A 13,664-nucleotide genomic window follows, 5' to 3' on the forward strand; every position below is an offset into this window, starting at 1 on the left:
TTCTTTTTTTCGGAGCTGGGGACCAAACCCAGGGCCTTGCGCTTGCTAGGCAAGCGCTCTACCACTGAGCTAAATCCCCAACCCTTGATCATTTATTTGTAAGTCACATTGTCCTGATCTTGTCTTCCGGTTTCTGTGGTAGTTTATTACACGTCTCCTGCTGTTCTGGTGAGGTGGTGGCGAGCAACTTCCAACAGTGCTTGTCTTGAAATGTCCTGATCCCTGGTAGCTTTGCCGGATCTGGCAGTCTTGGCTGGCAGTTAGTACTTTCAGTGATGAAAAAATTCCATTCCATGCTTTTTTGGCTTGAAGGAATGCTGATGCTTTTGCCTTTCTTTGTAGGTGAGCTAGTGGGTTTCCCCTTCACAGTTTTCCTCTCTCTTTCTCTTTCTCTTTCTCTTTCTCTTTCTCTTTCTTTCTCTCTCTCTCTCTCCCCCTCCCTCTCTTCCTTCCTTCCTCCCTCCTTCCTTCCTTTCTTTCTTTCTCCCTTTTTTTAGATTATAATTACATTTCTCTCTTTACTTTCTCCAACCCCCCCCCAAACTCCTCCCCAGTCTCCAAATTCATGGCCTCTTTTTTTCACTAATTGTATGTATATATGTACGTATGTATGTGTGTGTATGTATTTATGTATGTATGTATGTACGTACGTATTCCTAAATATGTTTAGTCTGTATAATGTTATCTGTATGTTTTCAGGGCTGACCATTTGGCACTGGACATCCAATTGGTGTGCCTTCCTGGAAAAACCACATCCCCAACTCCCAGCTTTTTTGGAGGCCTGTAGTTCTTTGTGGGGTTGAGGCCTCATGGATTTCCCCCCATCCCATTGAATACGTTCACTGGCGCCCTTGTTCAGCTTTCATTCGGGTACTGATGAGGCTGTATGACGGTAGCTTCTGATGTTACTAGAAGACACTGTCTCACAGCAAACGTTATGGACTTGGTGACCCCTGGGGAAAAGGCCATAGACTCCATGCAATTATAATTAAAAGATTTATTGATTAGCGGCTAGAAGGATGAACCATCTCCGAGCCAAATTTGAGATTGCCATGAAGGGGGGCGGGTAATGAGGAAGCACTTTTAAAGGGGAAGACCTTCAATATCCACGCAAGCAAGCAAAAACGTACGTCCTGCCAAGCTAAGTGATCACAGCTATGCAAAACAATCTTTGGGTTCTGGATAAGCAAGTTACAGGTTTTTTTTAAAGCATTTCATCATATTGTAGCAAGTGCATGATCACGGCACTTGGATGGGGCACTTTGGCACGGCTACTGGGAATTATCTTCCAGGGATCAGAGTCATCGACAAATGGCTGGCAGGTAACAAGATGTCGCCCACCTTACAGTGGAGCATCTTTAGCCATAAAACTCTCCCATCCGTTGCTTCTTAGTCTTTCTGTGCCTTCTTTTTAAAATTTTATTTACTTATTTATTATTTATAAGTACACTGTTACAGTCTTCAGATGGTTGTGAGCCACCATGTGGTTGCTGGGATTTGAACTCAGGACCTCTGGAAGAGCAGTCAGTGCTCTTAACTGCTGAGCCATCTCTCCAGTCCTCTGCGCCTTCTTCTACAGTGTTCCCTGAGCCTTAGGGGCAGGAGAGTCTTGCATGTTTCCGCTGGTACTGGGATCCACAACTCTGGGTTTTGATTGGTTGTGGTTTTCTCTAGCAGTCTCCATCTGTCGCAGAGAAGTTCTCTTGATGGGGGATGGGGTGGGGTGAACACCACACTTACCTGTGGGTAGGAGGACAAGTGTTTATAGGTTGTCGTTGGAGATCATAATGGTTTTAGTAAATTAGTGGCTGTAGTTTTTCCTCCAAAAACAATGGTTTCTATCTTGTTGAAAAGATCTGAAATCCAATTAGAGAGCTGTTGGGGACTGCCAAAGCGTGCATGCCACTCCTCGCCAAGCTGGTTATTAAGATGACTCACTGGTGTCGCCGCTGGGTAGTACTGTGGGTTGCTCCCTTTTTTGGAAGCTTGCATGGCACCTTCGTGTGTGTGTGTGTGTGTGTGTGTGTGTGTGTGTGTGTGTGTGTAGTGGGAAACAAGAAGGCAATGGAAATTTGCAATAGGAGAGCAGAAGCAGGAACTAACTGGGAGGAGAATGGAGGTGGGGAACTAGGGGGTGGAGCAGCCAGAGAGGGGGAGTGCAAGGGGAGGAGAGCGAATAAGACCCAAATACAACATATATGAACAAGCCATGCTATAGCCTGTTACTTTGTATGGTAACCTAAAAAAAGTTAAAAACTTCAATGGGATTATCCAAGACCTTGATACACACACACACACACACACACACACACACACACACACACCATACTCACACAGCATAGGTATGTGGGTATATGTGAAGCCCTGGGTTGGCTCCCTAACAGGTCACAATCCAGGCCTGATAGCACACACCTGTAACCTCAACACTTGGGATGCTGAGGCCGAAGGTTCAAAGTTCAAGGTCACTCTCAGGTGTGTGGCAAGGAATCCAGGTTTGGTGTCACAAGATGAGATGAGAGAGAACAGAATCAGGGCAGCTCCGTCTTTGGTGTCTTTGGATTCTTTCTCTCCTCTTTTTCTTTTAAATATATCTCAAAGCCAATCACATCCCCATAAATTCCACTTTGACCTCTGTACTCAGAGTCTCTGGCATCTCCTGGCCTATTCCAGAGACTATTATCATTCAAGACTATCCACGCAACAGCTCACCCCTTCCCCGCCATGATCTGCAATAGCACGTATGCAGCTCGCCCCTGGCTGGGCTTTTCTTCCTAGTGCTTACCATGGACACAGATTGTACCTGTACGACTGTGGGGCTTTGGTTTCGCTGCTCTAAGTACTGGATCCAGGGCCTTGTACTTAGAGCTTTTATCTATGGGAATGTAACAACCAAATGTTCCCTTGAAAAGCAACAGGACCTTTGATCAGGGAGCCTTCTCTCCAGTGCCCACCCCTTTAGCTTTCAAAAGTTTTTTTTCATTATTTTTTAAATTATTTCTTATGCATATGGGTGTTTTGGCTACACGTCTATTCACCACATCCATGCAGTTCCCACAGATGCCAGAAGAGAGTGTTTGCTCCTCTGGAGTTGGAAATGCTGGAAACCAAGCCCAGGTCCTCTGCAAGAACAGCAAGCATCCTGAAACACTGAGCCATCTCTCCAGACTCCAGACGTTTTCATATACATCCACGTGCCTGCTTGACTTTACATGCACCATGTATGCACAGAGCCCTCAGAGGCCAGAAGACGGTGTCCAGGTCCCCTGGGACTGGAGTGACAGGGGTTGAGAGTCATCCAGTAAGGGCTGGGAAACAAACCCGGGTCCTCCCCAAGGGTGACAGCTGCTCTTAACCACTGAGCCATCTCTCCAGCCCCTACCTCTTAAATGTTATTTTTTTTATTTGATACTATTTTGTCTACACATATGAGTGCACTACATGTCTATGTGGTACGCATGAAAGCCATAGAGGGCACTGGGTCCCCTAACACTGGAGTTGCAGGTGAGCTGCCACCTGGGAACTGAGCCTCTGCAGGTGCTATGAACCCCTAAGCCGTCTTTCCGCAGCCCCACACCCCCTGTATTTTTATTTTGAAGCAGGGGCTTCCTAAGTTGTCCCGGCTGGTCTTGAACTGTGATCTTCACACTCCAGCTTCCAGAGTAGCTGGAATTACAGCCCATGTCACCAGGCACAGCATGCATGTTTTAAATGTCTTTTCTATTAGAAGTTTGTAGGTGGGAAGCTGCATCTGATTCATTCATCCGGAACTGGGTCAGCTTGTAGCAGCTACTTGATTAACGTGTGTTAAGGGAAAGAAGATGTAAATGTTTGGGGATGTGGGTGTCCAAACCAACCTCCCTATTATCCCCCTATCTCCTGTCAATTTCCCTCCCCGGGGCCCTCTCTGTCCCTTCCTTGTTCTCTTGACCACACACATAGCCCTTTCTTCTGGACTATCCTATTCCAACATGAGAGACACGCGCGCAGTTCCGATGGTGCCTGCTATTTGCACTCAGACTTAAGTGATGAGACCTGGGTCCTGATCCTGGATCTCAACCTCTCTGTGCCTGTTTCCTCATCTATAAATGAAGAAAATGGTACCTATGTCTCTCAGGTTTGTGGTGACAGTTAAATGAAGGAGGTATTTCTGTATATTGATTATTAGTGGCAGCTACTTTTAGATGGTGATGGAATTTGAGGGTTTTTTTTTTTTTAAGATTTATTTAATGTATGTGAGTACACTGTCACTGTCTTCACGCACACCAGAAGAGGGCATCGGATCCCATTACAGATGGTTGTGAGCCACCGTGTGGTTGCTGGAAATTGAACTCAAGACCTCTGGAAGAGCAGTCAGTGCTCTTAACCGCTGGGCCATCTCTCCAGCCCGGAATCTGAGTCTTAAAGACTTGACTTTAAGAAATGAACAGAATTACTGGAGAATTAGGGACAGGGTTAGAGAATCATCCAGAAGGGAAGGAATGTGAGGCCATATTGGACATTTTTGTGGCAAGGTGATTGACTGAGGAGGGGAGCGACCGAGTGACTGATACCGGGCAGGCTAGCACTTGCCGATGACTTGGTGACCCCTGCAGGGTTGCTTCTTGCCTGTGGGTGATGAGGGAAGTCCTAGACTATGATGTACAAGGCAGGTACCCGGCAGCAGGGAGGAGGTTGGCTGAAGGAGACAGGGCACAGCAGAAGCAGGGCATATCATCCCCCCCACCACACACACACACTCCCACCAGCAAGCAGGAAGTCTTGGGGGCGTGGCAAAGAGGCAGGGGTGGGGCCTGCGGTGCCTGGTTGAGAGTAGCTGCAATCTAACATTCCTCTCGCCTTTCCCCAACTGTCAGTTGAGCTATAGGCACCCCTAATTTTCTGTCATCCCTGTTGGGCTCAGTAAGGTGAGGTAGCAAGGCACTTGAAGATGTCTGTTTCTTCGTCAAGGCACAACATCTCAGCAAGCTAGTCTGACGGGTGCACCACACACAGACTTCTAGGCTGCTTTATTCAGCAACAGGGGACCCACGGAGGGACCTGGGACATCTCGACTGCTCTTCTTATTAAAAACCTCCTCTGTCTTTTCTTAGATTATCTTTATTTTAAATTGCATGTAGGGGTGTGTGTGTGTGTGTGTGTGTGTGTGTGTGTGTGTGTGTCTGTGAGTGGGGGTGTGCATATAAGCACGCGTGCCCACGGAGGCCCCTCAGGAGCTGGAGTTCCTGGGGTTGTGAGCTGCCTGGTGTGATGGTGCTTAGGTCTGGAATCCTGGATTCAGGTCCCCTGCAAGCTCTTAATTGCCAAGCCATCTCTCCACACACACACACACCCTTTTTTTAAATACAGGTTTATTGGCTGATCAACGCCAAAACCATCATGGATTTTCTGAAACATAAACTAAAATCTTCATTCCCAATTTTTTTTACACTAGAACGTTATTAAAAGTATCTGGGCTGCTTTGGACACTACAGAGAGGCTGGCAGGATGACAGCTTGTGTCCCATAAATGTCCCTTACCCTCCAAAAAAAAAAAAAAAAGCAGCACAAACTTATTAAAGGAAAAGTACAAAATCGAATAAAACCAAAAATAAAAGAGGCCTCTCTCCATCCCACCACCCCCACATCCTTAACTCGCTGCCACAGGAGATTCAGCTATGTATAGCCCGTCAGACATTTTCTAAAGTGATCTATTCATGAACGTGTTTAGGAAAAAAAAAAGATCAGTTCTACTTTCTACTTCCTGTCTCTTGGCTTTCTTGTCTCCATGGTGATGGTCTCTCTGAGGTCCAGGTATTGAACTGCACCGCGTCCTGTAGCTGCAGATTCCCGCTCTGTGCAGCACTCTGCAAGGTTCCTACATGGTCTATGGTCTTCAATCCTGTCTTCTTTAAGATGAAAGGTTTAGCCTCAAAGCCAGCAACTTAATTAGCAAAGGGATCCTTTGGGGGTGGTGGCTGGTAGCAGTTTTTGTTCCTTGTAAAGCACCAGCTGGTGGCCGGATGCCATGAGCCTCTCACTTAAGGGAACTCTAAACCTCCTCTGGGAGCACTGAAGGTCCCAAGTGTTACTGAGCCATGGCCAGTCCCGCGGAAGCAGAGGAGGCGCGAGGTAGGACAGTTCACAGCCCCGGGAGAACGTGGTTAGGCATCTTTCCATTTCCTTCAGGGCTTTGGTTGTTGCCATTGAGAAATATAACACAAGTTGGTTTATGTCTGGGAAGAACTCGGCCCGGGAAGACAGACTCCCGGTACAGACTTGGGATAGTGTCTCAAGTGAGACAATGCCATCACATGGAAAATATGGAAATCCTACCAAGACGGGTGGGACCATATTTGCCGCAGAATTGTTGGTTCATATTTTAAAAATTGGTGACAACTGAAAGGTCCGCGGACAAATGTTTTGCTTAAGTATGAAACATCCTGCAGAAGCTCTCTCGCGAACCTTGCTGCGTGCTGTTTGGGGAACCGATTACGGACCTTTTGGAAGCTGGGCCTCTCTGGAGGCTGTGAATGGATGGCAGAGGCAGTGTGGGGCATAGCCTAGCCCTGCTTCCCTCCATCCCTTCACCCCAGCCCCTGGAACCCACCATTCTGTTCCTTGCTTCTGTGGCTTCTTCAGATTCCACGCATACATGTTATAAAATAACTGTATTTCTGTGCCTGCTTCTTTCCCTGAGATAATGTCTTACAGATTCATCAGCACTTGTCACAAATGGCGGGATTGCCTTCTTTATGGCCCAGTAATATTCCAGGGTGCATAAATACCAGGTTTCCATTACCCATTCATCTGTAAATGGGCTTAGGCTAATTCCACACAGTAGCTATTTCAGATCACACTGTAAGAAGAGGGGAATGCATTTATGTCTTTGATATTCAGATTTCATTCCTTCGGCAGAGTTCTATTTTTAAGTCTTTCTTAAGGGACCCACATAGTTTTCCAAAATAGCGACGCCAATTTAAACCCTTCCATCTCTGCACAGGGGTTTCTGTCTCTCCACACCCTTACCACTCTTTGCTTGTCTCCTGTCTTTTTTAAAACAGCTGTCCTAACAGATGGTCGGGGATACTGAGAGTGGTTTCTGTATACCTGCCAACCACTTGTATGTCTTCTTTTGAGAAATATCTACCCAGATCCTTCGGCCATTTCAAATTTTAAAAAGTTGCCGTATTCGTTTTTTAAACACAGGGTCTTTCAGTGTATGCCAGGCTGACCTCAAGCTTGCAGTCCCACCTAAGCCTCCGGAGAGAGTGCTTGCTGGGATGACAGGCACATGCCATGACCCCAGGTCTCAGTCCACTTGTTTTGAATGATATAACTTTTTTTTTTTTCTGACTAGTGGGTTGAGCTCCTTAGGTGCCTTGGATGTTACCCCCCCTCGGCAGATGCACATCTGCGCATGCGCGCTCCCACCTTCATCCTGCTAGTTCCTTTGCGAGTATTTGCGTTTGCTTTCTTCTCCGTAGGCTGGCACCGTACGACGTTCACAGCCCATTGTCTACTTTCTGCTTTTGTGTCTATGCTTTGGAGCCCTGTTCTAAAAAGTTCTAAAACGTCAACTCCCCCCTATATTTCCCTCTACAAACTTCAGTCCACAGTTTCAGGCCTTATGCTTAAGCTTTAATCCATTTTGAGATACCTTTGTGAGATACCTGTGTGAGGACAAGGTCTATCTTCTGCATGCAGATATCCAGTTCCCCCCACAGCGTGTACTAAAAGGACTGTTTCCTCATGGTGTTTTCTTGGCTGCTTGGTTGACAGTCGATCAATTGACCACAAACGTGCGTGGGCTCTACGCTCTTCTACTAGCCTATTTTTATTCCAGTACCACGCTGTTTTGATTACTATAGCTTTGCGGCACACTTTAAAATAGTGACAGGCCTTTGTTATCTGGGGGGCAAAAAAAAAAAAAAGCTTGATTCAGGATTTTCTGTAGTTCCATTTGAATTTTAGGATTTTTGCTTCTTTTTTTAATGAAAAAAAAAGACACAGATTTTGTTTTGGAGACAGGGTCTCATTCTATAGATAAGGACAGCCTCAAACATAGAGGCTCACAGCCTCTGCCCCTAAAGTGCTGGGATTAAAGGAATGTGTTGCCATGCTTACAGCTATCATCATCGTCATCATCATCATCATCATCATACCTTTCAATTTTCGATAGGTAAGAATTGCATGTAATCTGTAGATTAGGAACTAGACATTTTAACATTAATTCTTTCAACCCCCAAACAGAGACTATTTCCCCAGTCATTGGAGTCTCCTTTCATTACTGTTTCATGGCTTTCAGTTGATAAATGTTTACCTTTCTGATTAAACTTATTCCTGAGTAGCTCTGTGCTACTGTTATGGGACTGTTTTCTTGATTTCCTTGTTCACGTAGTTTGTGGTTACTGTACAGAAACACTGCTAACTTTCTCTCTGTGTATATATTCAGGTGTGTGTCAAAATGCGTGTGTACATACATATGTGTGTGCCTATGCATGAGCCTATGTGCATGTGTGTGTGTGTGTTGTGTGTGTGTGTGTGTGATATGTGGTGGGTATGTGTGTGTGGTATGTGGTGTGTATGTGTGTTTGGTGTGTGTGTGTGTGTGATATGTGGTATGTGTGGCATGTGTGTGTGTGTGTGTAGTATGTGGTGTGTGTGTGTGATATATGGTATGTATGTGTGTGTGGTGTGTGTGTGATGTGGTGTGTGTGTGTGTGTTGTGTGTGTATGATATGTGGTGTGTGTGTGTGTGTTTGGTGTGTGTGGTGTATGTGTGTGTGTGATGTGGTGTGTGTGTGTATGTGTGGTATGTGTGTGTGGTATGTGGTATGTGTGGCGTGTGTGTGTGTGTAGTATGTGGTGTGTGTGTGTGGTGTGTGTGGTGTATGTGTGTGTGTGATGTGGTGTGTGTGTGTGTGTATGTGTGGTATGTGTGTGTGGTATGTGGTATGTGTGGCGTGTGTGTGTGTGTGTGTAGTATGTGGTGTGTGTGTGTGTGTGTGATGTGGTATGTGTGCCATGTGTGTGTGTGGTATGTGGTGTGTGTGTGTGTGTGTGTGTGTGTGATGTGGTATGTGTGCCGTGTGTGTGTGTGTGTGTGTGTGTGTGGTATGTGGTGTGTGTGTGTGGTATGTGGTGTGTGTGTGTGTGTGTGTGTGTGTGTGTGTGTGTGTATGTGGAGGCCAGAGGTTGGTGCCAGGTGATCTCCACCTTAATTTTTGGGACCGGGTCTCTCACTGGACGCAGAGCTTGCTGATTTGGTTAGATTGAACAGCAAGCCCTGGGATCTTCTTGTCTCTCCCCAATGCTGGGATGAGAGGCATGTATGTGCCAGTGGTGTCCAGGTTCTAGGGATCCAAACGTAGCCTCCCAGGTTCTCATGGCAAGCCCCTTGCCTACGGAGCCACATCCCCAGCCATAGCTTTGTCTATTGGATTTATAGTCGTGCAATTTTACTAAATTGGTTTATTAGCTTTTGAATCCTTTTAAAAAGTTTATTATATTATTTATTTATGAGTGTGCGTGCATGCGTGTGTGTTCGAGCGTGCGCGTGCGTGTGTGTTGGTATGTGTGCCTGTGAATGTGCCAGCATAGGGCTGGGGTTGCAGCTCAGTTGGTAGGGCTCCTAACTAGTATACACAAAGCTCTGGGTTTAATCACCAGCACTATATAACCATGGTAAAGGGCAGCACTGAGGCAGTAGGATCAGAAGTTCTAGATCATGCTCTGCTATACAGCAAGCTTAAGGACATCCTTGGAGTTATAAGACCCTGACTCAAAAGCAAGTTGACAAATCTGTTGTTAGTAAATGCATGCCCACAGAATTAATCAGAGCTCGGAGGTACATCAAGGCTAATAGCAGCATTATTCATAGTAGACAGAGAAAAATCCATATGTGTGCCCATGAATGGGCGGACAGATGGATGGATGGATGGATGGATGGATGGATGGATGGATGGATGGATGGATGGATGGACAGATGGACAGATGGATGGATGGGTGGATGGACAGGTGGACGAATGGATGGATGGACAAAATATGGTATTTAGAAAGGAATGAAGCATCTCGGGAGATACTCAGTGGATAGAGTGTGCTTTGTGCAAACTTGAGGGCCAAAGTCCACACAATCCCAGGTGGCTGTGATGACTCACTTAAAACCCCAAGGCCCAGAAGCAGAGGCAGGGAACTCCTGGAGCTAACTGACTATGACTACGAGCCTTATTCGTGCTCTCCGGGTTTGACTGAGAGACTCTGCCTCTACGAATACTGTGGGGAACAATTGAGAAAGACTCCAGATGTCAGCCTCGGCCGCCCCACCCCGTACACATACATAAGGAATGAAATTCTGACACATGCCCTGGCACACACAAACGTTAAAGATAGCACATGAAGTGTCAGACACAAAGGGACAGGTACCATGTGGATCTAATTATGTGTGGGACCACAAGAAGTCAGATTCCTCAAAACAGAAAAGAGAATGGTGCCTGTTGATAGAAGGCATGGGTGTTACAGTTTGATGGAGGAAGTTTCCTTTTAAAAAGATGAAAACCCTCTTGAACCAGACGTGGTGCTGCATACCTGTAAATTCGGCATACAGGGGACAGAGATAGGAGAATCGCCACAGGTTTGAGGCCAGCCTGGTCTACATAAGTTTCAGACCAGCCTTCCGGGACAGTTACATAGGGAGATCATGCTTCAGAAGAATAATTCTCTGCAGGTCAGTGGTAATACTGCCTAATGCCAATATGTTAGCGCCACCAAACTGCTGCTTCAAAGCTTTAAAGGATGGGGGTGGGGGGTTCTATGTGGGTTTATCACAACAGGAAGAAATGAATGAATAATGCAAACTAGTAAACATGGGCAGCGTAAGGAACTCTGAAGGTCTGCCCTTCCATTAAAACAAGTGAAATCTAATATAATCTAATATAAACCATTAGGATTAAGTTCTTCAGAACTCTGGGAGCCAAGGTCTTAACGGAACCAGGAGGAGGCCTAGAAAGGAAACCACGCGGTCCACAGGAAGGTGGACTCTGAGGTGTCCAGCTGCCACTTTCGACAGAGAATCAGGGGACACACAAAGACCCAAGAAAGGACGGTGTGCATGCAGAGGAATTACACAGCCCAATTAGCTATTTTCGGAACAACTAAATATAAAAAAAAATAAAATAAAATTACGGGAACGGCGAACAAACAGACAGACGCTATTAGTAACTAAAGAGCTAGAACATGCAAAAGGACCCCAGTGGGAAGCTTGGAGCTGAAAAGCAAACTACCCCGCCACAAATTCCATAAAGCATTTCAGTAGCAGACTAGAGCAGTGAGGGGAAAGAGTAATTTCCTCAGGATATCATCAGGCTTGAGAAACAAAGAAGCGAACAGGATGTCACAAAGTTCACCAACATATGGGCAATGAAGAGAGAGTAAGAGGCAGAACTAGTCACAGTTACGATGGCCAGAAAAGTCCCAGATGTAATGAGAGTGCCAGGCGAGAAGCCCACGCCTAAGTCAGAGAAATACGATTAGTTACATTATTCACGACGACCCCAAAGTCGAAACAGCACTCTCACGAGGGAAGAATGGATGGTGGTTATATTACACGTGTGGACATACATGGAATACTCGCCAGCCTTATTAACGAATGGAACACGGATACACACAGTAATGTGGACAGCCTTGAAATCATTACGCTGCCTACAAGATGTCAGACACAGAGGCCGCCAAGCACACAATCCAGTTAGATGAAGGTTCAACGTAGGGATGTGCATAGAGACGCAGGTTAGACTGGTGGTTGGCAGGGCCAAAAAGGCAAGAGGAACAGGACCGTACATAACTAGAAAAACCTTGAAATATCTCGGGAAAAAAAAAAAGCAAACAGTTGAATACCAAAGGCAAAACAAACTACTACAAACTCGGTACTTGCTCAAGTGACTTCTCTGCTTCACAAATCATAGCCATATTTTTCAGGTTTTTTTTCAAATCATTTACAGTGTTTAGTTTGGAAATTGATATACTTTAAGTTAGTTGAACTAGTAGGCTATATATCTTCATTTTAATGCTGGGAGCTGTGGAATAAGTCTGTCTTTTCTTTGAAGGAGACAATGAGTCCTTGATTTTATTTTTGTGACCTAAGAGGATGAATGAGACTTTTGTGAAATGACTGATTGATTGGTAATGACTGCCTGTTCCGAGAAGAAGGGTGCAGTGTTAGATTAGTGATGTCTGATATGAACATGGCACTGGAGAGCTGATGATTTGCAAAGCCAGACAATTACTTTCTCCTATGAGGTATCCTAGAGGGAAGGAGAGAGCAGATGCGGGTCTTTGGGGGCAATAAGCAGCCTCTTTGCTTCATAAACATAAAGAAAAGATTTCCCTCAAAAGTGCTGGGCTTTTCTTTTTTCTTTTTTTTCTTTTTTTCAGAGCTGGGGACCGAACCCAGGGCCTTGTGCTTGCTAGGCAAGCGCTCTACCACTGAGCTAAATCCCCAACCCCAGTGCTGGGCTTTTCTAAAAAAAACCATTGGCTTTGTTTGTTTGCTTGTTTGTTTTATAAAAGTTCATGGTTGTATAAGTAACCCCTCACCTATGCTCCTGTGAGTAACACCCAGTCAGCACACTGGTTCACCAGGCTAGATTTGGATGGAATCATTTCTTTGGTCTGCTACTGTGCTCTCTGTCTAGAGTGAATAGAAACAGACTCCTCAAGGAAAGGTCACTTGACAGTCCCTGCTCCGCTCCCTCCCAAGGGCAACTATTGCTATATCCCAGTCCCTATCTCTGCTTCTGCCCCAGATAAAAACAGCCATGACTTCAGCAGAGAAACTGAAGGTGACGTCTCACCATCTCCAGGCTGCAAACATCTGGGCTCACACTCTCCTGTTAACCTCCAGGTGGCTGCCGCTAGGAAGTGACCAATCTGAGCCATTGTGTCCTTGTCTGGGAAACATTTCCTTTGTTCCAGGGAGAGTATGGCCCGGGTGTGAGAAAATGCACAGGAAAGATCTTGGGGATTTTTGACATCCAACAATGGCCAGATCAGTTCCCACTGCCAAAACCCCTCTCCCAGAGGACATCAGGGGCCAGTAGGAGACAACCATCGCTTTCTCAGGATCCGCATTCTATCCCCCCTACCCCCAAACTTCCCCTCTTTGGCCACGATTATCCACCAAGTAGGTCTCTTCTGAGAACCTATGCCAGCAGCCTGCGAGCGGTGTTTCTACAGAATTACATCTTACCATGACATCAGTACTTGTTTAGTCCCAGCAGTTGCGTGAAGCCAAGGCTGCTGGAGAGTAGATCCAACCTGGCCACATGGCTTCTTAGAGCCTGCCTAGTAGTGTAGCATGGACTCAGTGTCCATGAAACCATCCTGGCAGGGGGACGGGAGCTATGCTCGCTCTGAAAGGCAACTTGTATAAATTCGGGCAGGTGCTGAGCACAAGGCAGCCAGTGGCTGCAACCAAGGACCTTGTCATCTTGCAAAGGGTTAAGTCTTCTTAATCATACCCAGAAGGCGTCTTCCAAGAGAACCCTGTCAAGGTCAGGTAATTCATACATTTCATCCTGTTCCTCTTAAGTTCTCAGGTCCAAATGTTTGCTGAGAGATGCCGTGGTAACCATGACGCCACAATGGAACATTCTTCCCAAGGTGTAGAAGAAACTCCGCTGTAGAGCTCTGCTG

General features: G+C 46.0%; 1 long non-coding RNA gene across 2 annotated transcripts; it reads right to left on the reverse strand.

Annotated features, from left to right (window-relative positions):
• Positions 1-1,417: 1,417 nt before the first annotated feature.
• Positions 1,418-13,553, reverse strand: LOC120098509 (uncharacterized). Of its 2 annotated transcripts, none has more exons than NR_190662.1 (2): positions 13,219-13,553; positions 1,418-1,740 (listed from the first exon to the last, which is right to left on the reverse strand). It is a non-coding gene; the product is annotated as an uncharacterized LOC120098509 (long non-coding RNA).
• Between the last annotated feature and the right edge of the window lie 111 nt (positions 13,554-13,664).

Source organism: Rattus norvegicus, chromosome 19, assembly GCF_021556685.1.
Source record: "Rattus norvegicus strain SHRSP/BbbUtx chromosome 19, alternate assembly SHRSP_T2T, whole genome shotgun sequence".
Classification (NCBI taxonomy): domain Eukaryota; kingdom Metazoa; phylum Chordata; class Mammalia; order Rodentia; family Muridae; genus Rattus; species Rattus norvegicus.